This window comes from Artemia franciscana, chromosome 14, assembly GCF_032884065.1.
Source record: "Artemia franciscana chromosome 14, ASM3288406v1, whole genome shotgun sequence".
Classification (NCBI taxonomy): domain Eukaryota; kingdom Metazoa; phylum Arthropoda; class Branchiopoda; order Anostraca; family Artemiidae; genus Artemia; species Artemia franciscana.
Window position 1 is genome coordinate 10,045,165 of NC_088876.1, and position 25,486 is coordinate 10,070,650.

The 25,486-nt window shown below is 34.3% G+C and overlaps 1 protein-coding gene across 2 annotated transcripts in view; it reads left to right on the forward strand.

Annotated features, from left to right (window-relative positions):
- Positions 1-4,767: 4,767 nt before the first annotated feature.
- The window catches only part of LOC136035292 (hemicentin-2-like), a 215,730-nt gene continuing 195,011 nt past the window's right edge, over positions 4,768-25,486 (forward strand). The window contains exon 1 of one of the 2 annotated variants that reach the window (XM_065716978.1): positions 4,768-5,006. The gene's annotated coding sequence lies outside the window, so the exon portion shown is untranslated. The remainder of the gene's footprint in view (positions 5,007-25,486) is intronic. The other variant, XM_065716981.1, reaches the window with a different exon arrangement.

A 25,486-nucleotide genomic window follows, 5' to 3' on the forward strand; every position in this document is an offset into this window, starting at 1 on the left:
CTATTATGCTTTAAAATAAAATATTGCTTTAAAATAAATGAAAAGGCATTGTGTTTAAAGGTCACCAATAAGAAACCTCAGCAACGTATCGAGAGCGACTGGTGATATTAAGCTGAAACTTTTTGGGGATACTACTATTAATATTTCTGCTCCTAGAATTTAAATAAATATAAAGAGAGTAAGTGTATCCAGTTTTTCAAAGAGCAAATGATATTAAGTTTTATTTTTAAGGTCAACTTCAGAAGCTATAAAATTAAATTAAAAAACACTGTTTGTGTCAGGATTAAAATTCTGGAAAAAGTTTCTCCAACATACAAATAGCAACCCATACTATGGATTCTTATAGAAAAAAACTGAAAAGATGTAGAAAAAACTGAAAGATGTAAAATATTATTTTTTTCATGAAATATGCAATGTCAATAAAAACGAACAGAACTTAATCTAATTTTTTTCCAAAAAGCAAGTATTTCAAACTGAAAACGAGGAAAAATTAACATGAGTAGGACTAATAAGCTACATGCTTTCTCGAGACCAGAACATAATTTGCGCTTTGCTGAAAGTGAAATACATTTTAAAGGTTTTCACTTTTTATGCTTTCATAGATAGGTATCAATATACCTCGATTAAACTGACAATCCACGGTTATTTGTTTGTTTGTTTTTTGTTTTTGTTTTTCAGTAAAGCACAAAGTATATTCTGGTCTTGAGAAGGCACGGGGGTTATCAGCCCTACTCATGATAACTTTTGCATGTTTGAGTTGGACTCGGCTATTTATTGTAATTTCGGTTTGGTTTTAGTTTCATCTATTTATTGATAATGGTTTGTGGTAGTCTTACGCTTGGAAGACTTTATTTCTGCTTATTCTTGGTTTAATGGAGCACATTAGCTTTCTTTGAAAAGCTTGTTTTGTAGAAAATTAAAAAAAAATCAATTTAGAAGTAACCACCATTGTGCTAGCTTTAGATTTTCAAAGTCTAGGATCCATTTGATTTATGTTGGGGAGGATGAGACGGGGTCCGTGAATTCTGGACATAGCGGGTTCTACCAGAAGACGGTGTCATTATATCTGCATAACTATAAGAGGGACTGGGCATATTCTTCAAAAAACATAACCGAACAGTTCGTGGTAACGAACTGTAAGTAAGGAGTAACTCGGCTCAATAGTAAACGAAACTCCTAATAAACAGACTTCTGAGATCCATAGCCACTTAAAAAGAATTAAATTTTTGCCGATTCCAGTTAAATAGAAGCTCATTGAGTTTAATCTTACCCATCAAAAGTTATGAGCCTGAGAAAAATTGCTTGGTTTAGGAAAAAACCTAAATATCAAGGAATCTTCATGAGAATCCCACCATCTGATCCAGCGTATCAGAGAGCCTTGCATAAAGACTTCAAGCTCTCATCTGCAAAAATGTTTTTTTTTGTTTTTTTTTGTAGAAGAAACAAGAAGGATGCGTGTTTATTTATTTTTTGATTTTTGTTCTTTTTCATGGGTGATCGTATTGATACAATAGTCCTATAATATCGGAACCTTATTCAAATAATAATTCTAAGCTGTAGTGCCTTTTAAGTGACCAAAAATATTCGGGGAAAACTTCCTCCCCCCTCCCCTTCCATCTGATCAAAGTTTTGAAATAGCCATTTTGTTCAGCATTGGTGAAGAGTCCAATAGCTATCCCTTTGGAGAAAACATGACCCCCCACAGCAGAGCCGTCATGTATGAGGAGAGGGAAAAAACCCTCCCAAATTTTTTGGTCACTCGGTAAAAAATGAAGTCGTTAAAATAGTGGCACTTCTCGCCACATTTATTCTGATGTCGCTAAAGTTCTTTGTTTGGTTCAATAAAGACTACGAAAATACTGACATGTCATGTACAGTAATTTTGAACTTTGTCGATAAACGCAGCAGTTTTACCGACCCTGCCGTGATTTTACAGATGGTGCCACAATTTTCCATTTGGTTAAATAAACAGCATTAAAATATTGACATGATATGTACCGAAATCTGAATCTCGGTTGGTAAATGAAGCGGTTTAACGACTCGTGCAGCGATTTTACGTATTGTATTCGAAACGGACATCATGCTAATTTTTTGACAAAAACAGTCGGTAAAAATATTCAGCCAGTCTGTAATATATCTTGCTCCCCCCTCCAAAAATGTTGACTAGCAACAACCCTGCCCCAAAGCCCCTGAGGAACGGGCTGTTAGTAATGATGTTGGCCTATTGTTTATATATAGCGTTTGTTATTGGAAAGTAAAAACACATTTTTCAGGGGAGGATTTTCCGCTGGGGTAATTTTTCAATGAAAGAATATCCCGTGGGGAAGGAAGTTTCAAGGGGTGAAATTTTCAGGGATAATTTTATACTGTTTGATTTTGCCAGGATTCCTATCCGAAATTATTTCTATTTGCCTTACTTTCTCTTTGCCAGCTCAATTTTACGTGTGGAGATGATCCGGGAGAATTGTCTCTGGGAATTTTCAATGAGGCTGGAATTCTCTGGAAAATTCTTCCTTGGGGGAGGGGGACTTAATACGGGAGAAATTCTCCATGGGGGAATTTTTCACTGCATTATTTTTCCACTAGGAGGGTGGGGACTTCCTAGGAAACCTTTTCCGTATAGGAGGGGGATTTCAGACATGATTAGAAAAGTGGTCAGAAATTAAAGCCTTTTTAAACTGAAAATCTGCCAAGGAGATTTTTCAGGCGGATTTTTCGCAAGAGACTTTCTAAGGGGTATTTTCAGCAGGGATTGAATTGTCCGGAGGAATTTTTCGAGAGGATGGGGGGAATTTTACGAGGGAGGAACTTTCCATTAAGAAAGGTTCCGTGAGAGTAAGGAATTTTTCATGAAGGGGATGAGCCGGGCTTCCCGCATTATTTTAGAAACGTTCAGAAATTAAATAAAAAACACAAGTTTTTCAACTGAAAGTAAGGACTAACATTAAAACGAAAACGAAAAAAAATTATTCTGTATATGACGGAGGTTGCCCCCTTCTCATTACATCGCTCTTTGGACAAAAGTTTAAAAAGTGCTAAAAATTATTGACATGAAGAGTAAGGTGTTGAGAAGGGGGCAACCCCCCTTATATGCGGGATATTTTTTTTTGTTTTAAGTTTTAACGTTGCTCCTTATTTGAAGTTGAAAAAACTTGTTTTTTTTATTTAATTATATAATAAAATTATTTAGTCAACAGTTTCCATTCTCAACTGAAACTAAGGATTAAGAGGACTACATTTTGTTTGTCTAAATGCACAAGAAGAGCCACTTGGATATAGATTAAATTTATTTGGAAGACAAGTCGTGCTTATTTTTGGGACCGTGAGAACCGAAGAATGGTATTAGAACCACCAGTTTCAAAAACTGAATCGGTGCGCCACAAATTTGAACCGCGAGAACCGCAGAATTTTGTTTTTGTGTGTAAAAATGCCAAACTTCTTATAATTATAATTATATATTGAACTGTTTCATTTTTCAAAGGAAGATTACTTTTAAGACAATATTTCAGCGTGGCTTTCTACAAAAAAAAACTCATTTAGGCTACAGGTTCAACCATTAACTGCATAGCATGCTCGGAATAGCTGACATATGTATGTGTAAGAAGAAGATGGAATATATAAAAAGATTCTTTATATGCTGAATTGCTAATGAGGTAGCCTACTATTTTTGTTAGTGTACAAAAGTTGATTAAAAGACTTAGAAGAAAATCACAAAGAAGGATACCAATCACCTTTTGGAAAAAAATGTTCGTTAAATCAAAGAAGAAATTACTTTTTTAAGGTGAATAAGACTTTCAGAACTTCTTAGGATTTGATTCCTAAACCTTTATTTACATTGCCTATTTTTTTAATATTAAAGCAAGCCCTTAATTGTTTCAGATGGCTTTTTCTATTTAATATTTAATCATACCCTATTAGTGGCTTCTCGTGGTCCCTCCACGTAGCGGAGGGACCACGTTCAACGGTTCACGTTCCACGTACAACGGTCCCCATTGTACTTACGTAGTTTTGTCTTGTGTAATAGAAAGTATAACTTGCTCAAAGCATAATCAATTCAAGATTTATATTAGAACATCTTGAACTGCCCTCTAATAAAAGCTGGCGATCAGGGGTGGTGCTATCTATCTTGTAATTTTATCTTCCAATTCTAACCTAGTAATTCTAACCTAACTTATAGCCCTTGCCCTGATGACTCTATAGGACTTGTCAACTCTCAGTAATGTTAGACGCAAATAGCTGTCTAAAATACTGATTAAATATGTTTGAGAAACGATGAGTGAGGGGGAGGGGGGCTGGCTGCCTTCCGATCACTTTTACTCTTAAAATGGCACTGGAACTTTTTATTCACCGATTCCATTAAATCCTAGTGCTATTCTATCTTAGGTGCTATCTATCTATCTTGTAATGTCTAGTAATTCGTATAGCAACGAATGACGTAAATTCAAAGCTATCTCTATCGGTTTAACGGATATAAAAAAAAAAAAAAAAAAAAACGATAAAGACCTTTCAGAGCCATTGATGGTGCTTAGAGCGTCAACAATAGTGGACGTTTCAGTTGCCGGGCTAGTTTGATGTAAAAAGAAACATAATTCTGTATCTTGTTAAATTTAACTCCACACACAGAATAAGATGTTTACTGAAGTCGATGCAATGCAGACTCATCAAAAGAATCATTATTAAGAATTCCAAGACCTATTGTGAACGGATGCTCCTTATATAAATAGTCAGTTCCACGGACAGAAACTGTTTTAGAAAATCCCTTTCATTTCTTGGAGAACAGTCTGCTCCACATGCGCCCACAGAGAGAAAGCCCTTTTCTGGAGAATACAGCAACTGAAATTTAGTCTCCCTCTAATATTCAAGTAAGACCTCTGGGATTCCAACATAGTTTAATTATTCAGATTAATTAAAGTGTTTTTAAGTAAACGGTGATTTTTGTTGAATGGTATAGAGGCTGGTAAAGAATGTATCCTGCTTGAGAATGGATTCTAGGTTTATTTCTTCTGGTAAGTTGGAATATATTCATTTTTATTGTTTTACAATTTCAAAAAGAGATTGGTTATTCATGATGATCACAAAGTCTAATTATTTTTTACTTATTTGAGTTAAGATAGCCAGGTACATGCGTAAGAAACTGGACCTTTGGGTACTGCCCCTCGCGCAACCTCAACACTTCGCCGATCTTGTTTTGATATGTTTTCCATGGGATTACCTCCTACTTATTTCATATTTTTGCATATCCTCCTCCCATTCCCAAAAAACTAGGTTTTCGAGCACTGCTCTTCCCATAGACCTAAGATTTTTCGTTTTTTATTTCTTATTAAATAAAAAAACTAGTTTTTTTAACTGAAAGTAAGGAGCGACATTAAAACTTAAAACGAACAGAAATTACTCCGTGTATGAAAGGGGCTGTTCCCTTCTTAACGCCCCGTTCTTTAAGCTAAAGTTTGACTCTTTCTCTTAATTCTACTTTATTAAACAGTAAAAAACTTTAGCGTAAAGAGCGGGGCGTTGAAAAAGGAACAGCCCCTTTATACACGGAGTAATTTCGGTTCGTTTTAAGTTTTAATGTCGCTCCTTACTTTCAGTTAAAAAAACTAGTTTTTTAATTAATTTCTGAACGTTTTTGAATTAATGCATGTTTGATTTTGGCTCTCCGCACATAAATTATGAAATGAAACTTGCATATTAATTCTACTTTTGGCTAAATGGCTTTCTCTTAGTTTTGATCAGACGATTTTGAGGAAAAAGGCGTGGAGGATGAGGTCTAGTTACCCTCCAATTTTTTGGTTACTTGAAAAGGCAACTAGAACTTTTAATTTTTGAAGAACGTTTGTATTAGTAAAAAATATACGTAACTTAAGAATTAACTTATGTAACGAAGTTTTATATTCTTAGATTTTTATTATGTATATGAGGGGGTTTTTTCCCCTCGCTAATACCTCACTCTTTACATTAAAGCTTAAATTTTGTCCCACTTCTTTAAGAATGACCCCTGAATCAGAAAGGCCGTAAAATAAATAGTTGAAATTACTAAAAATACTTTAGCGCAAAGAGCGAGGTATTTAGGAGGATATGAACCCCTCATATGCGTAATAATCTCTGTTTGTTTTAAGTTTTAATGCTGCTCCTTACCTTCAGTTGAAAAAAAACTTTTTCATGTTTTATTTTTTCATTGTTTTTTTTTATAATAATGTTAGAAAATCCTAAGCCCCCTTCATTGAATTTCTCTTTTCCCATGACATATTCCTCCAAGGAAAGATCCACGAACATAGCCCCCTCCCCTCAACCCCCCAAATCAAAAAAATCCCCCTGAAAAAGGTCTGTACACTTCCCAATAACCATTACTGTATGTAAACACTGGTCAAAGTTTGTAACTTGCAGCCCCTCCCCTGGGGACTGTGGGGGAGTAAGTCATCCCAAAGATGTAGTTATTACGGTGTTCGACTATGTTGAACAAAAATGGCTATCTCAAAATTTTGATACGTTTACTTTGGGAAAAAATGAGCGTGGGAGGGGGCCTAGGTGCCCCAGGCCCCCTAGGAAATTTCCCTTATTTTGGGAAATAGGGGGGAAACACCCCCTAAAAGTCATAGAATCTTAACAAAATCACACCATCATATTCAGCGTATCAGAGAATCCTACTGTTAAAGTTTCAAGCTTCTATCTACAAAAATGTAGGACTTAGTATTTTTTGCCAGAAGACCGATCACAGGTGCGTGTTTATTTGTTTTTTTGTTTTGTTTTTTTTTTCCCAGGGGTCATCGTATTGATTGAGTGGTCCTAGAACGTCGCAAGAGGGCTCATTCTAACGGAAATGGAAAGTTCTAGTGCCCTTTTTAAGTGACCAAAAAGGAGCGACCCGGCTCAATAGTAACCGAAACTCTAAAAAAAGGAATTTTGATACCAATAGTTACATCAAAAGAATCAAATTTTAATGCTGATTTTAAATATATAAGTTTCATCAAGATTAGTCTTACCAATCACAAGTTAAGAGCCTGAGAAAATTTGCCTCATTTTAAAAAATAGGGGGAAAACCCTATCAGATTCAGTGTATCAGAGAACCCTATTGTAGAAGTTTCAACCTACTATCTACAAATTGTGGAATTTTGTATTTTTTTGCCAGAAGACAGATTACGGATGCATGTTTATTTGTTTTTTTTTCCAGGGATCGACTCAGTGGTCCTAGAGTGTCGCGAGAGGGCTCATTCTAACAGAAATTAAAAGCTCTAGTGCCCTTTTTAAGTGACCAAAAAATTGGACGGCACCTAGGCCCCCTCCCACGCTCATTCTCCCCCAAAGTCACCGGATCAAAATATTGATAAATAAAAATCTTATTTATTTTTCTAATTATTATAGCCCACATGCTGACATCAAATGTTTACGGTTTTACGGAGATACAACATGGTATCTCTTAGTGTTCTTTCTGCGTTCCTTTTAAATTTTGCTTCTTAACTTTAATGTGGCTCTTATATTGTTCAGTGATTAAGTACACCAAATACTAACTATCATTTTGTAACTTAAGACAAAAAAAGATATGTTTAAATTTTTGTTTTTCTCCTAACATTAAACCCAAAATAGAAAAAAAGTGTTAAAATTATTACATGTTTTAAATAAACGAAGAATTTACAATTTAACTGGGGAATTAAAGGGTTAACAATCATAGGTGAGGGTAACCCAATTCTTTTACGGGGAAAAAATTCGCCAAAGAAAAAAAACAGTGAACAGAATTAAATCTACAATAAGAAATATTTTTAATACGATTAAAAAGTGGCGTTAAGACTTAAAAAGAGCAAAAAGTAACCCGATGGCTCAAGGGCTGTGGTTCTCTTTAACTTCCCACTAGTAACTTCAACGTTGTCGTTTCCGCCTTACTAAGAAGCTGGTGGAGTCACTATAAATGTTTTGTCCATTCAAAAGGACAACAGCTCTCTTTTCTGTATAATTTTTGCTCGTTTTAAGTTGTAACATCACTGTTTCCTACTATTTGAAATAAAATATTTTTTCAGGATTTATATGAGCAAAATTGACCAAAAATTCAACAGAAGCAGTAGTAGCAGCAGAAATGTGTTCGATAAGTAAAAATTGGTAGTAAAACAGATTTGCAAACAGTTCGTGACAACGAATTATATTTAAGAAACGACGTGGATTAATAGTAACCAAAATTCTAGAAGCACTAAGTATTGATAATAGTATTTACATTAGATTTTTTTTGTGACGTTTTTATATCAAAGATCTTTTTTATCAAAGACGCTTCTTATTGAGATTAAATAAAAAAACAAGTTTTTTTTAAATGAAAGTAAGGAGCGACATTAAAACTTAAAACGAACAGAAATTACTCCGTATATGAAAGGGGCTTTTCCTCCTCGACACCCCGCTCCTTACGCTAAAGTTTTTTATTGTTTTAAAAAGTAGAGTTGCGAGAAAGAATCAAACTTTAGCGCAAGGAGCGGGGTGTCGAGGAGGAAAAGCCCCTTTCATATACGGAGTAATTTCTGTTCGTTTTAAGTTTTAATGTCGCTCCTTACTTTCATTTAAAAAAACTTTTTTTATTTAATTTCTGAAAGTTTTTGAATTAATGCATGTCTGATTTTGGCTCTCCGTACATAAATTACTAAAATGAAATTTGTATATTAATTCTTTTTTTGGCTAAATGGCTTTCTGTTAGTTTTGATCAGACGATTTTGAGAAATAAGGGGTGGGGAAGGAGGTCTAGTTGCCTCCCAATTTTTCGGTTACTCAAAAAGGCAACTAGATCTTTTAATTTTTAACGAACGTTTTTATTAGTAAAAAAACGTAACTTAAGAATTAACTTACGTAACAAACGTACATAACTTACATAACTTACGTTACGTTTTATCCCAATTCTTTAAGAATGACCCCTGAATCAGAAAGGCCGTAGAATAAATAGTTGAAATTATTTAAAAAAATTTTAACATAAAGAGCGAAGTATTTATCTCCTCCTAAATACCTCGCTCTTTATGCTAAAGTATTTTTAGAACCCTTCATGTGCGTAATAATCTCTGTTCGTTTTAAGTTTTAATACTTCTCCTTACTTTCAATTGAAAAAACTTTTTCATGTTTATATTTTCATTGTTTTTTTTTATAGTAATGCTAGAAAGTCCTGCGCCCTTTTCATTGAATTTCTCTTCCCCCATGAAATACTCCTCCAAGGAAAGATCCTCCCATATAGCCCCCTCCCCTGAACCCCACACCCAAACCAAAAAAATCCCCCTGATAACATCGGTACACTTCCCAGTAACCATTACTGTATGTAAACATTGGTCAAAGTTTGTAACTTGCAGCCCCTCCCCCAGGGACTGTGGGGGATAAGTCATCCCCAAAGACATAGTTATTATGGTTTTCGACTATGCGGAACAAAATGGCTATATCAAATATCAAAATCAAAATTTTGATCCGTTGACTTTGGGGAAAAAATGAGCGTGGGAGGGGGCCTAGGTGCCCTCCAATTTTTTTGGTCACTTAAAAAGGGCACTAGAACTTTTCATTTCCGTTAGAATGAGCCCTCTTGCAACATTCTAGGACCACTTGGTCGATACGATGACCCCTGGGAAAAAAAAAACAAAAAAAAAAAACAAAAAACAAATAAACACGCACCCGTGATTTGTCTTCTGGCAAAAAATACGAAATTCCACATTTTTGTAGATTGGACCTTGGAATTTTGTTTACAGGGTTCTCTGATACGCTGAATGCGATGGTGTAATTTTCGTTAAGATCCTATGACTTTTAGGGGGTGTTACCCCCTATTTTCCAAAATAAGGCAAATTTTCTCAGGCTCGTAACTTTTGATGACAAAGACTAAATTTGATGAAACTTATATATTTAAAATCAGCATAAAAATCCGATTCTTTTGATATATCTTTTAGTATCGAAATTCCGTTTTTTAGAGTTTCGTTTACTATTGAGCCGGGTCGCTCCTTACTACAGTTCGTTACCACGAACTGTTTGACTCTGATTATATAGACTGTTTAGCTCTGAGTTACCGATAACAAATACGAGATTCTTAATATTTACTCTATTTTCTGAAAAATGTCAAAATACCCAAAATAGGGCAAGTGACTTTATTATTAAAAAAAATACAACATAATTTTCAGCATATCACAGAAACCTGTTGTGAAGTTTTCTAGCATCTATTTATGAAACTATGGGAAAGGTGTATATTTTTCTTCCCACGAGTGATAGCATCGAAAGAATGGTTTTCAAAAATCTTGATACGGCTCATTCGTACAGAAATTAAAAGTTCTAGTGCTCTTTTTAAGTAGCAAAAAACATTGCCACTGTAAACTGGCATTTTATATCTTCTTAAGGCGAAAAACAACAATTTTATCTTGAGGTGATGTACAGCAACATAATTAAATCCATAATCCCCCTTGTTCCAGAACTGTTTTAAACTACGCTTGCAGTACAAATCCTGTAGTGTGGCAGTAGCAGACAATCTTTCCTGTGTAACACTTAAATTTGACATTCGCATACTTGTAACCATAAATTTTGAAAAATTTTATAGGTGCTTTTAGAAAATTTTCCAAGGAGGAGGAGGAAATTCAAAGAGCCTTCCTTGAAATACGTGGAAATGATGACCCTTATAACTATTCATGAATAGTTCCGCCCCTCCCCTTTAGTAAATATTTGGAAAAATATTTTTTGGGGATGACTATAGTTCTCAAAGCTTTGTTATAAGAATATTCAACTTGAAAGTAGTTACAATCACCTTTACATTTAGGAGAACTTTGAATCAATAGCCTCGTACGAGTTGTGAGTAAAGAACGAACCTTGTCAATAGAAAAACCTAAACTATAAAAACGAACTTTTGATTATAATACATGAAACAACAAAATGAATTCTTAAAGCTGATCCTAAATATTGAAAATGTGTTAATTTTAAAGTTGCTCACAAAGAAAATTCGCATTTTTCTTAGAAACTGGGAATAAAATCCCCAAAAAGGGGTTTGCTATTGTCAAAATTATAGGATAAAATTCAATATTTATGATAGACGTATAAGTCACTATCAAGACAATCCTGGGCATGATTCTGAAAATGAGTAAACATTTAATAGAAACAACATTTCGCAAATGAAAGTAAAGGGTGCCAATAAAACTTGAACGAACAGAAATTATACTGTGTAGGATTCATGCTGCCCCCTCCTTCAATTCCCATTTCTTATGCTAAATATGGACATTTGCCCCAATCCTGTGAAAAATTCTACTTTATTACAAGGCCGTTCAACTGGAAATAAAGACTATAAAATTTTAGAGTAAAGGCAGGGATTGACGAGGGAGACAGTCACCCTATTTAAGGTATAATTTCTGTTTGCCTTTAGTTTTAATATTATTCGTCACTTTCACTAGATACAAACTTGTTTTTTACTTGGTTTCTCTCATAAAAATGAAGATTGGTCAGCTTTCATGCTATTAATGCGTTTCTGTTTCATACTCTGACTAGAAATGGTGCGCATATGTAAGGGCATGTCGTCTTTCAGTTATATCGGTTCTGTTGGGTTTTGTTTTAGTTCAAAATTGTCTGTCTCCTTATGCCATGATATTCAGATGTAAATTCTACTTGTATAACATTTTAAAGCGTCTTTGCCCATCTTTTTCTCCATAAAAAGATGATTTGTTTTGGCCAAATTACCACAATTTCATTCCAGTGCGAAAAAAGAACAAGTTCAGTACATTCCCCAGAGTCTCCAGGGAAGTCAAAAGGCTAAAAGAAAAACGCGATATGGATTTCAGAATGGATGGACTAAGTTGTGGCTTCCAGGGTAATAAAAAAGTGAAAAAATATTTTTCCTGTGGTTTCGTTACAAAAACTATGCTTTAAAATCATTTCTTATGTCTGTGACGTATTTTTCTAAGCCAATCATGTAATTCCTTCATTCTGTTGGAAAAATTACTTCAAGTTTGTAGAACTTCATTGGTTTTAAAACCCCTATGAAAAACTTACATAAGTAGAAAAAAACAACAAAATACGGAGTTATACCATATGGGTTCTTCTGTGTGAAATTGCAAGTCAGTAAAATGAGTTAAATATTTTAAACCAAAAGATATTTTACGAGCGAAGTTTTACAAGTAATCTTTTTACAACCTTTACTGTATCGTTCAGATTAAGGCAGTGAAGTTATATGCAATCATTTTTTGGCACTCCTTGGTAGCTCACCATAATCAAAATACCCTGTAGAGACACTTTTAGCTTAGTCTATGGCTAGAGTTTTGAATAGTGGCTGTAGGCTCTGGAAAGAATGCCATTACAATTTCAATCTTCGGGAGTTTAGCCTGGGTCAGAAACAAAGTTGATTTTAATTATTATTGTTTTTATTTCCGCAACTTATGCAAGAAGTGGAGATCTGCACCATCGGTATACACTGTCTTATTGCGTATCTTGAATCAACTGATGGAATGCATTACAAAACAGCAATGAATTATTACACCTTAAGTAGAGAGCTCAATTTGTAAATGTTAAATGTAACAAACATAAAATTTAGCTCTTCAGTGCAAAAGAGAGTAAATACATAAATAAAAGTAACAAACTAAAAGGCAGTGTGGTCTTCGTCGTTGTTTATAACTCAAAATTGGAAAAGTAACACGGGGCTGCTGTATTTGTTATGGAAGGTAAATAAAAAAAAATCAACTATATAAAATATGTCTGTGTTTCACCATCAAAACTCATAATAACTTTTGATATTTTAGTTTTTAAAATCAATCTCATAATATCTGTACAACTTGGATGAAATTAGATTTTTCAACCCATAATTACTTAAACCATTGGTTTTGATTTTAAACTTATCTTCAAAATACTTTTACTGCAGAGCCTATTGGCTCTGCTATAACAGGATAAAAGTAAAACTTCAAAACCTAGCCTATAGATTCATTTTCGAAAACTGGAATCACGTTTTGCAATGGATTCCCGACTCTAAGAAAAGTCACTTTTTGATAGAGTGGAAGTATCAGGAGTGAAAATTATCAGACTCCTTCACAGCGCCAGTATGGACCTTGGATATATTTTTGGAAGTTTCATTCACACAGTAAACTAAAACGCAATTTATTTGGATGGCATTCACCCTTTCTGTAACTTTTAATTCTGAAAAAAAGTTTCTATATTTACAGCTCTCTCGGGTTTTTCACTCAAAGATAACGTCCACCTCACAGACAGCGAACTTTCCCCATAAAAAGTTGTCAGATACATCTAAAAGGTGTACGTTTTAAGGCCAGTAATATTCTGCGTCTGAGCACACCGTAAACTGTGTCTTTATTTAATTGTTTTTATGACGTTAAAACAACCCTATAGATGATAGATATACCCCGATCGACCAAAAGAGAGGTTTGTTAATATGTGTAAAAAATTGCATTCACAAGGAATATAACCATAAAATATTGTGATCGAACAATATTATTGCCTTAACGCAATTCATCAAAGAAAGATTACCCACAGATGATTGTCAAACAGTTCATAGTAACTAACTGTAGTAAGGAGCGACCCGGCTCAATAACAACCAAAACTCTAAAAAACTAAATTTTTATACCAATAATTACATCAAAAGAATTGCATTTTAATGATGATATTAAATATATAAGTTTCATCAAGTTTAGTCTTAACCATCAAAAGTTACGAGCCTGAGATAATCGGCCTTATTTTAGAAAATAGGAGGAAACACCCCTCAAAGTCATAGAATCTTAAAGAAAATCACACGATCAGATTCAAGATATCAGAGAACCCTAGTGTAGAACTTTCAAGCTCCAATCTACCAAATTGTGGAATTTTGTGTTTTTGCCAGAAAAAAAGATCACGGATGCCTGTTTATTTGTTTGTTTTTTTTTTCCCAGGGATGGTCATATCGAGCCAGTGGTCCTATAATGTTGCAAGAGGGTCCATTCTAACGGAAATGAGGAGTTCTAGTGCCCTTTTAAGTGACCAAACAAATTGGAGGGCATCTAGGCCCCCTCCCACGCAAATTTTTTCCAAAGTCACTGGGTTAAAATTTGGGATAGCCATTCTGTTCAACTTAGTCAAAAACCTTATGACTATATCTTTGGGGACGACTTAATTCCCAACAGTCCCCGGGGAAGGGGCTGCAAGTTACAGACTTTGACCATTGTTTACATATAGTAATGGTTATTATGAAGTGTACAGACGTATTATGGGGGGACTTTTTCACGTTGGGTGGGGGTTGCGTGGGATGATCTTTCCAAGGAGGAATTTATCATGAGGGAAGGGAATTTCCATGAAGGGGACGCAGGATTTTCTAGCATTATTTTAAAAAAATGAGAAAATAAATATTTTTTTTCGACTGGAAGTAATGAGCAGCATTAAAATTTAAAACGAACATAAGATATTACGTATATAAGGGGGTTCGTCTCATTCACAATACCATGCTTTGTACGCTAAAGTATTTTTAGTAATTTCAACTATTTATTTTACGGCGTTTGTGATTCAGGGGTGATTCTTAAGGAATTGGGACAAAATTTAAGCTTTAGTGTGAAGAGCGAGGTATTGACGAGGGGTCGAACCGTGTCATATACGTAGTAAAAATACACAAATACAGAAGTTCGTTACATAAGTTAATTCGTGAGGTACGTGTGTTTATTACTAACAAAAACTTCCGTAAAAAAAAAATCTAGTTGCATTTTTAAGTAACCAAAACTTGGAGGGAAACTAGACCTCCTCCCCCATCCCTTTTTTATATCAAAATCGTCCGATCAAAACTAAGAGAAAGTCATTTAGTGAAAAAGAAATAATTGGCAAATTTCGGTTTAGTTATTCATGTGTAGTGAGCCCAAATCAAAATATGCATTAATTCAAAAATGTTCAGAAATTAAATAAAAAAACAAATTTTTTAACTGCAAGTAAGGAGCGAGATTATACCTTAAAACGCAGAAATTATTCCGCATATGAAAGCGGTTGTCCCCTCCTCAACGCCTCACTCTTTACACTAAAGTTTTTTTCATTGTTTTAAAAAGCAGAATTGTGATAAAGATTCAAACTTTAGCGTAAAGAGCGGGACGTTGAGGTGGGGACAACCCCTTTCATATACAGAATGATTTCTGTTCGTTTTAAGTTTAATGTCGCTTCTTACTTGCAGTTAAAAAACTTGTCTTTTTTTTATTATTTAATAATCAAGAAAGCCTGTACTCAGGCAAAACCTAACTCATGAATAGTTGCATTCACACAATATTTCTGTGTGCAGTGTCTAAATGATGCACCCAAAAACTATTGCTCCCAGTAAATATCTCAACCATAGATGATTTCACCAGATAATGGCAGCCACAGGGGCAATTTTCAGTGAAATCTATTCTCCCTAGAATACGTTTTCAGGGGATGAGGTTTTCTTTAACGCATGTTATTTGGCAACAAATTCTCATGGATAAAATGATAAACAAGCGCAATCTCTTATGGGCGCAATAATTGTGAGTGTAAATTCTCGAGGAGTAATGTCTTAATGAAAGTTTCTTGTGTGACGTTTTCCAGGAGTGTAGCTCCTCTGAATATAATTTGCACTTTCTAAAAAAAAAAGAACAAATGACCGCGGATTGTCAGTTTAATATACATATACCGATATTTATTCCTTAATTAAATAAAAAAAACTGATTTTTTTAGCTGAAAGTAAGGAGCGACATTAAAACTTAAAACGAACAGAAATTACTCCGTATATGAAATGGGTTGTCCCCTCCGCAATCCCTCGCTCTTTACGCTAAAGCTTTTAATTGTTTTAAAAAGTAGAATTGTGGCAAAGAGTCAAACTTTAGCGTAAAGAGTGAGGGATTGCGGAGGGGACAACCCATTACATATACGGAGTAATTTCTGTTCGTTTTAATTTTTAATGTCGCTCCTTACTTTCAGCTAAAAAAAATTAGTTTTTTTTTATTTAATTTCTGAACGTTTTTGAATTAATGCATGTTTGGTTTTGGCTCTCCGCACATAAATTATTAAAATGAAATTTGTATATTAATTCTTTTTTTGGCTAAATGGCTTTCTCTTAGTTTTGATCAGACAATTTTGAGAAATAAGGGGTGGAGAAGGAGGCCTAGTTGCCCTCCAATTTTTCGGTTACTTAAAAAGGCAACTAGAACTTGTAATTTTTAACGAACGTTTTTATTAGTAAAAAATATACGTAACTTAAGAATTAACTTACGTAACAAACTTTCATAACCTTATATTTTAATTATGTATACGAGGGGGTTTGTACCCTCGTTAATACCTCGCTCTTTACACTAAATCGTAAGTTTTGTCCCAATTCTTTAAGAATGACCCCTGAATCAGAAAGGCCGTTGAATAAATAGTTGAAATTACTAAAAATACTTTAGCATAAAGAGCAAGGTATTTATCTCCTCCTAAATACCTCGCTCTTTATGCTAAAGTGTTTTTAGAACCCCTCATATGCATAATAATCTCTGTTCGTTTTAAGTTTCAATGCTACTTCTTCCTTTCATTTGAAAAAACGTTTTCATGTTTATTTTTCATTGTTTTCTTATAGTAATGCTAGAGAATCCTACGCCCTTTTCATTGAATTTTTCTTCCCCCATGACAGATTCCTCCAAGGAAAGATCCTCCAACATAGCCCCCTCTCCTCAGCCCCACCCCCAAACAAAATAAAATCCCCCTGAAAACGTCTGTACACTTCCCAATAACCATTACTATATGTAAACACTGGTCAAAGTTTGTAACTTGCAGCCCCTCCCCCAGGGATTGTGGGGGAGTAAGTCATCCCCAAAGACATAGTTATTATGGTTTTCGACTAACAAACAAACAAACAAACAAACAAATAAACACGTACCCGTGATTTGTCTTCTGGCAAAAAATACAAAATTCCATATTTTTGTAGATAGGAGCTTGAAACTTCTACGGTAGGGTTCTCTGATACGCTGAATCTGATGGTGTCGTTAAGATCCTACGACGTTTAGGTGGTGTTTCCCCCTATTTTCCTAAATAAGGCAAATTTTCTCAGGCTCATAACTTTTGATGGGTAAGACTAAACTTGATGAAAGTTATATATTTAAAATCAACATTAAAATGCAATTCGTTTGATGTGGCTATTGATATCAAAATTCAATTTTTTAGAGTTTTGGTTACTATTGAGCCGGGTCGCTCCTTACTACAGTTCGTTACCACGAACTGTTTGAAAGTTTCAATAGTTTTTTTTATTTTTTAAAGTCAAAAAAGTTAAAATATTTAAAACATATTTCGTTTTTAGTAAAGTGCAAACTATGTCATGTTTTTTGGGGGGTATTGGGGTTGTTAGCGCAACTCACGCTATTTTTGCTCGTTTTAAGATTGACTCGGTTATTTATTGCAATATCTGTTCGTTTTGTGTTCTATTCATTTATTGGTGGTGATTTATGTTAGTTTTACGCTTGGAAGATCATTTGAGCTTCTTTATATAAATTTTTGGTTTAATGGAGCTCTTTACTTTTCTTTGTAGAACTCATTTTATGGAACAAGTATTTTAATTAACAACAGTAAAATTCTTACTGATTTTTAGAACAATCACTTGAGCGGTGAAACTCTTCCTGGTGAAGGAAGCGAGGGTGCAAGTTTAACCACAAGAGAAAAAGGCTTGACATTTAGTAACGTCGATTTTTAATAATGATGGTTGTAAAAATTACATAAAGAGCTATCATATTTTTTGCAATAGCCTACAAGAATAAAAGAACGAAACATAAAAACAACAATTCCTTGGCAATCAAGGAGGGAGAAAGTAGCATATGAATCTAATTGACACTTTTTGTAGTATACTTTTTCGTAATGAAAACTATCTCTGGAAAGAACTTGTACCCCTGAAAGCCTAGACCCACGGGAGATAGCCCCCAAAGATATGATAGATGTTCAGAAAATACTAACTGCACATGCAACTTAACGTAGATGCGATTTCCCATGGGTGAAATCTTCCTTGAGTTTAATCTCTAGTGGATACAGTATTTCACAGTGTGGTTTACTGGAACAACTTTGTTCGGGCAGAATTCCAGGCGTAAAATTTTATGCTGATTGTAATTTTTTGGGCCAATCTTCCTTGAGCCTCCTAATTTTTCTGGGCAAAATCTAAATTTTTTTTATTGTATTTATTTGTTTTGTTTTATACCTGTCATTGTTTTGTCTATCATTGGAGGTTTCATTTCTACTGCAAGTCGTGCCTTAAAAACTGCGAAAAGTTACATTGTTTTAAGTTTCAGTATTTTCCGCTCCCACTGTTGATTGGTTGGTGGCTATTCAAGTTAATGTTTTGTCTATTGAGGCTGATTTTGGGCCTCCTTCAGCAGAAGACTTTTTTTCTAATGAAATTATTCTAGAAGAGGAAGGTTGGGAGGTTTTACTATTTCACACAAACATACACTCACGCAAAATTGGATTGAAAAAGTCTGCTTCCGAAAAATTTCACTCAGAAGAGTTACGCCAGTGGATGATTCCTGTCACGGATAGTGGCACCCAACAGCCTAATTTTTGTGCCTAATTTTTGTGCTACAAGAATTCTATGGTTGCTAACATCTTTGGTAGTGCATTAGGTGGGTGTAATTTCATCGAAGTCTAACTATTCCAAGTACTCACTAATCCTTGGGTATGCTATTTTGTGGGATATAATTATTAACGGTATTGATCAATATAGTGTAATCCTTAGTTGGCATGGTCTTCGTTCGTTGTAATTTTTATCTCCTGTAGCTGTGACAATCTCGTGTTGTAATGTTGTAATCTTTCATGAGTATAACTGATAATTCATTTTTATGGGAAACATTTTCATTAGGCGTAAAAACCTTATTGTTCGTTGGATGGCTGATAATAAAAAAAAGAAAGGAAAGATTTGACTTTAACAGGTAAGTAGTGGCCTGAAATATCAACACATATTCAATGAATTTTTATGATAATTACTATTTTTGTATTTTTACATGAAAACAATGATAATGATTTCTACAGACAGAAATTTTATGTGATAATTGGTCAAAACAATGACAACCATTCTGATGACACAATTAGATAAATAATTATTTTTTTCATTTACTAGTAAAAATAGATACAACTAATCTAATGACAAATGAAAATATCAAATGATTAGACAATCTATAGCGATAACAATCATGACAAGATTCATTTCTTATTGTCAACTCTCTGTAAACAGCTTCAAACTACAGCTGTCTAAAAAGTTTATTTTGCACCACAAAGAATAGTGGTGCAGTATTTTGCACCGCTTCTAACAGTGGGGACAATCAAACAACCGTTATAATATTTCAGTCTGAAGTTGACTTAAACACTGGAATTGTGGCATTTCTAAGGTGAATTGTAAGAAATTGTTTATGATCACAGTTCACAATGCTGGCAAGTTTCCTCATTTGAAAGGCAATTTCCTTAACAATGGAAATTTCAACCTGCTCCACGACATAGCAGGGTAAACTAATCTTGAGTTAATTGTAAGAGCGAATTTGGATCAATAGAAATGCTAAGACAATTATATTTCCTGTTACTCGGTTTTCTGAACGTTACTTTAGGCAAAGCGTAATGTTACGTAAAAAAGGTCAATATTTTCTTCGACCGAGACAGATCACTTTAGTATGAAGCTATCACGGTACTGTGAACCTCTTGAAAAGACTGTTTTATGTCCAGAACTGTTTCTTTGGAGGGGTTATCCGCTCAAAGCTATCTTTAATGTATATATATATATATATATATATATATATATATATATATATATATATATATATATATATATATATATATATATATATATATATATATATATATATATATATATATATATTTATATATATATATATATATATATATATATATATATATATTATATATATATATATATATATATATATATATATATATATATATATATATATATATATATATATATATATATCTATATATATCTATATATAAAAATAAGTTGCCTGTCTGTGTGTCTGTCTGTCAGGTGACGTCATGTTTCTGTGTCGACTGACGTCATGAAGTTAGTTGTCGTAATTTTTGCTATGACGGTGACGTCATTAAAGATATTTAAGACATATATGTTCACGTAGAAATCTATTAATGTTTAAGTTTAAAATGACTGATGAACTTACAATGGCAAAAACCGATGAAGATGCTCAAAGAGTCTATGCCAAAAAACTTGCTGCTGATAGAGAAAGTCAGAAAAGAAAGCGTGCCGAGGAATCAAAAGAACAGCAAGGAAACAGGCTTGAGGCTAAAGAACGCAAAACCGCGCAGTTAGATGAAGATCCACCTGGACAGCGAGAGTCAAAACATATCAAAACTGAAAATGATAGCGATGATGATTGGGTTTGGGATTTTGACTTGGATAAGGTCATCAATGCCTAACAGATTTTAGTTAAAAAAACAAAGGTTCGGCGATATTTATTTCATAGTGAAGCCAGTCAGTCGACGGCCAACCTACCATATTCAAAGATACCACGATAGGAAGACTCTACACCGTTCACCCCAATCAACATGAATGCTTCTTCTCTACACCGTTCACCCCAATCAACATGAATGCTTCTTTCTACGCCTGCTTTTGGTGAATGTACCCGGTCCGACATCCTTTGAGTATTTGAGAACTGTAAACGGTACTATACATGACACTTACCGTAGTGCATGCCAAGCTCTGAATTTATTGGAGAATGACCAACACTGGGATAACTGCATCAATGACGCGTGCGAAACATCAACCCGAAGTCAAATTCGTGCATTGTTTGGCATCATTTTATTGTCGTCATTTTTGCTATGACGGCGACGTCATTAAAGATATTTAAGACATATATGTTCACGTAGAAATCTATTAATGTTTAAGTTTAAAATGACTGATGAACTTACAATGGCAAAAACCGATGAAGATGCTCAAAGAGTCTATGCCAAAAAACTTGCTGCTGATAGAGAAAGTCAGAAAAGAAAGCGTGCCAAGGAATCAAAAGAACAGCAAGGAAACAGGCTTGAGGCTAAAGAACGCAAAACCGCGCAGTTAGATGAAGATCCACCTGGACAGCGAGAGTCAAAACATATCAAAACTGAAAATGATAGCGATGATGATTGGGTTTGGGATTTTGACTTGGATAAGGTCATCAATGCCTACCAGATTTTAGTTAAAAAAACAAAGGTTCGGCGATATGTATTTCATAGTGAAGCCAGTCAGTCGACGTCCAACCTACCATCTTCAAAGATACCACGATAGGAAGACTCTACACCGTTCACCCCAATCAACATGAATGCTTCTTTCTACGCCTGCTTTTGGTGAATGTACCCGGTCCGACATCCTTTGAGTATTTGAGAACTGTAAACGGTACTATACATGACACTTACCGTAGTGCATGCCAAGCTCTGAATTTATTGGAGAATGACCAACACTGGGATAACTGCATCAATGACGCGTGCGAAATGTCAACCCCAAGTCGAATTCGTGCATTGTTTGGCATCATTTTAACAACTTGCTCTCCATCAGCTCCTACAGAGTTATGGGAAAAATATAAGTCAAAAATGTCCGAAGATATACTCCATCGAAAACAGTTAGAGACGTCAGATATGACTTTTGATTTTACACCAGAAATTTATAACTACACTTTAGTTATTATAGAAGATTTGTGCGTACGTATGGCAAACAAACCTTTTCAGGATTTGGGAATGCCTTCACCTAACCGTATCGCTGCTGTTTCGACATTTGTAGAATTGGATCGTGAACAAAGTTACAGTACGAGTGATCTATTGTCGTATGTACAAAATAACATTTCCAAGTTAACGTCGGAACAAAAAGACATTTATGATACGATAATACATTGTGTCGATAACAACGTTGGAGAAATTTTCTTTTTGGATGCGCCAGGAGGTACTGGTAAAACGTTTGTGATAAAACTGATTCTGGCATCAATTCGATCAAAAAATGATATAGCGTTGGCAATTGCGTCGTCCGGAATAGCCGCAACATTGCTGCCTGGTGGAAGAACTGCTCATTCCGCTTTGAAATTGCCTCTGAATTTGCATTCTACAGAAACTCCCACGTGCAATATTTCCAAATCATCTGGGATGGGTAAAGTATTGCAGCAATGCAAACTTATTATTTGGGATGAGTACACAATGGCCCACAAAAAATCGCTCGAGGCTCTGGATCAATGCTTGAAAGATTTGAGAGGGAAGTCGAAACCCTTTGGCAGCACATTAATATTGCTTGCGGGAGATTTCAGGCAAACATTACCTATAATACCTAGATCAACTCCTGCAGACGAAATGAATGCTTGCCTGAAAAATTCTAATTTATGGGCACACGTAAAAATATTAAAATTAACTACAAATATGCGTGTCCGATTGCAAAACGATGACTCTGGTCAAACATTTTCAGATCAATTGCTGGCAATTGGAAACGGAAAGCTCCCAGTAGACTCAATTTCAGGACGTATACAACTACCTGCTGATTTCTGTAATTTAGTGACGTCCAAAAATGAATTGATTGAAAAATTATTTCCGAATATTCTAAAAAATTATAAAAATAATAAATGGCTAAGTGAAAGAGCGATTCTCGCACCCAAAAATATAGACGTCCACGAAATCAACAATATTGTTTTGACCAAGATTCGAGACCAGGCAGTCCTTTACAAGTCAGTCGACACAGTTTTGGAACCAAATGAAGCGGTTAATTATCCATCTGAATTTTTAAATTCCATAGATCTTTCAGGGTTTCCACCACACGTGCTACAACTAAAAATAGGCGTACCAATAATACTTTTAAGAAATATCAACCCACCAAAGCTTTGCAATGGCACGCGACTTGCCGTAAAAAAAAACAATGGAAAACCTAATAGAGGCCACAATCTTGACAGGGCCTTTTGAGGGTGAGGCTGTTCTTATTCCTCGCATTCCCATGATTGCAACGGATCTGCCTTTTCAATTTAAAAGATTGCAATTCCCAATTCGATTAGCATTTGCAATCACCATTAACAAAGCTCAAGGTCAATCATTAGAAAAATGTGGTATAGATCTTAATACTGATTGTTTTTCCCATGGACAATTGTACGTTGCATGTTCGAGGGTCGGTAAACCTGACAATCTATTTATATGCAGCGACAATTGGACAGCGAAGAATGTTGTATATTCGCAAGTTTTACGCAGTTAATTTGTATTGTATCTATCTATCTATCTATCTATATAAAAACGAGTTGTGTGTATGCATGTTTGTTTGTTTGTAAAATGAGCGTTTGCATATGACGTCATTATTAGTACATACGGCTTTGTATATGCACAGACAATGGGAAAGTCAAGAATGTTGTATATTCGCAATTTTTACGTAGTTTAACTCCTGCAGACGAAATGAATGCTTGCCTGAAAAATTCTATTTTATGGGCACACGTAAAAATATTAAAATTAACTACAAATATGCGTGTCCGATTGCAAAACGATGACTCTGGTCAAACATTTTCAGATCAATTGCTGGCAATTGGAAACGGAAAGCTCCCAGTAGTGGGAAAGCCAAGAATGTTGTATATTCGTAATTTTTACGTAGTTTCAAACACATATATAAATCTCTCTATATTCACAGGTGGGACACAGGGACACAACTACAATGGCACGTAACTAATATGGCACGTAACGACTTACGCGCGCGGGGGGGCTTGGGGGGGGGCGAAGTGCCCCACCAACTAGGTGTTGGGGTGGCGCGAAGCGCCACCCCAACAGCTAGTATATATATATATATATATATATATATATATATATATATATATATATGCATACATTTATTGTCTTTTGAAAATACAACACTGACGGAACGTAAATATAGGCTACAACTAATAAAAGAAAAAAAAAATCTAAAACGAGTTTAATCATTACAAAAATATAAACCAATGCAATCAGTAGATTACAGTTTTAAAGAAGCTTTTACTGGAAAACTGCTTCTGGACCCTTTTGCTTTTTTTTTTTTTTTTTTTTTTTTTTTTTTTTTTTTTTTTTTTTTTTTTTTTTTAATGTGATCACAGGATAAGCAATTCCATAAAGAGAAGACAATCAATTATTTTTAGCCGAAAGAGGAAGCCGAAGACAATATTTCGCAACCTTATTAAAAAAAATCCATTTTTGGTTGAAACTATGATCTGTGTTTAGAATCCAACAGATTGTTGAAATTATCAAGATTGGTATAGTTTTCAGTAGAAAAAAATAACGTAAATAGGTTGTATTAGTCAATTTGGTTTGGATTTCAATTTTGGATCGAAATTTTTGTTTACTATGTTAAATTTGATTTTTGTGCTGTTTAAAGTAAATTTATTTACAAACAATCGTATGTATACAGCGGCACACATTAATTAATGTAAAAAAAAAAAAGGCTTATAATTAATATTTTGTAGAGATGGAAGAATATCATATAATTTTTTAGTCTTGCATTGCTTATGGGATAATTACAGTGCATTAAAAAAAGAAAATTTAATCTTTTTTGGCCGCGTGTAATTAAAGCCACGACAGGACGGTCTCTAATAGAGAATCTTGTCTATATGAAAACAAAACTCAGAAAGTTCTTCCCGTTTCTCTTTGAGAGGGAGGAGGACCGGTTCTTATTTATGTTGGAACTTGGGTATTGAGGACTGTTCGTAGCTACTATAACGGCCTTTTGGGATGATGCACACGTAAACTGAGGGGTTATGGAAATATTAAGGAGTAAGATATATCTTATATTCACTATATGTTAATCAAGGTTACGATGATACACATGTAATCTGAGGGGTTATGGAAATATTAAGGAGTAACATATATTCACTATATGTTAATCAAGGTTACGACAGTTGATAAATCATCACCAAATATGATGATTTTACAGGTAATTTAGTAAAAAAAAATTAAAATTTAAATTAGGGTTTGTAAATTCAATAATTCTATCTGTCAACAAGTTGTAAATTCAATAATGATTAGAAATTTCCTATAAGGCCATGAATATTCAATTGCAGTGATTTTCCGTAGTTGAAATTTAAATTGTTTTTTTGTTTATTTAACATTACTAACAGTTTTGGTTGAATTTCAAACTTTTTTTTTACAGTAATGGAGATGTGTATATGTATGTGTGTGTAAAAAGTTTTCAGTGCTAAAATAAAGAGGATGAAAAACTAACCTTTTGAAGTACACTCAAACAGAGCAGAAGAAATACTGAATCAAAAAAACAATAAACCAAGCCAGAATAAATGAAAGATCATTCATGTATTAGATTGAACAAGAATTCTCTGCTTAGCGATTGAAACAAATTGCCTAATGAACCTATTTCAATTAAAAATGCCGTCAGATGATCTTAATTTGAACTGGGTAAACATGTTATTTTGATCTTTTAATATTAAGTTTTGAAATAAGAATTGAATATCAATTAAGAATTGAAAACCGGGTTTAAAAGAATATCTCCAGTATCTCTCTTTAAAGCAAGGTCTCTATTTATGTTTTTAATTAGTTCAATTGCCTCCCTAAAAGATTGTGGTAAGTCAATTGCTATGGATATTGAAGTTGCCTCATCAGAAAGAACTAAATGGTC